General features: G+C 33.2%; 1 non-coding gene across 1 annotated transcript; it reads right to left on the bottom strand.

Annotated features, from left to right (window-relative positions):
* Window positions 1-182: 182 nt before the first annotated feature.
* Window positions 183-264, bottom strand: Trnal-uag. The gene has a single exon. It is a non-coding gene; the product is annotated as a tRNA-Leu (tRNA).
* Between the last annotated feature and the right edge of the window lie 567 nt (window positions 265-831).

Here is an 831-nt window from a genome sequence, read left to right as displayed (position 1 = left end):
GTACTGATCTTTTGAAAGATCCCGTAGCACTAAGTTTAAACCTTTCACAATTGTGAAATTATTTGCTGTACTAAAAATCAGTAGGAAAAACTTGATATCACGATAAATTAACTAACGGGGAATTAAAGAACGAGTTTTTCTTAAAAACCACACTTGGAATTTCCTCATAAGAATTGTTGTATTGGCAGAGGTGGGATTTGAACCCACGCCTCCGAAGAGACTGGTGCCTAAAACCAGCGCCTTAGACCGCTCGGCCACTCTACCTGTAAATGTTATTTTTCCGAACTTATTATTTTGATTGGAGAGATCATGTTACATTATCAAATAGAAAGAAATAATATATTTTACACGAATAAAGCCTTTTGTAAGTTCCTTTCACGATGTAGGCTCTTCTACTAATGTAATTACTAAGTAACCAATGTGATCCTACGTTATACCGATTTTCTAGTTTCGCATTCATCTATTTATTTGTCACTGTTATTTTAACTTCCAATTATGTTATAAAACGACACAGACATAAATGTACAAATATTTTGTAGATAAATACAGAGTACATTATATTAAAAGTATTTTAAATACGCAGGTCACGCGATAATCACAGCCGTTATAAAGTCGACGCTTCACGACATGTATCAAAACTAGTGTGATGGGAATTAACGTCTTTAATGTAGAGATCAAATGAAATATTCCAAGTTTCATTGGTGGTAACTTCAGTGAGAAGTGACACGACATCAAAGCTAGCATTGGTTTTTTTTTATCTTGATGGTGACACAATCTTTTCGTATCGTTGTCCATTATCTACTATGTTAAAGTTTTAATAAAGTTTTCTTT

Source organism: Limulus polyphemus, unplaced genomic scaffold (assembly GCF_000517525.1).
Source record: "Limulus polyphemus unplaced genomic scaffold, Limulus_polyphemus-2.1.2 Scaffold185687, whole genome shotgun sequence".
In the NCBI taxonomy this organism is placed as follows: Eukaryota; Metazoa; Arthropoda; class Merostomata; order Xiphosura; family Limulidae; genus Limulus; species Limulus polyphemus.
Note: the sequence above shows the minus strand (reverse complement) of the source record. Positions and strands in the feature narration are given on the sequence as shown.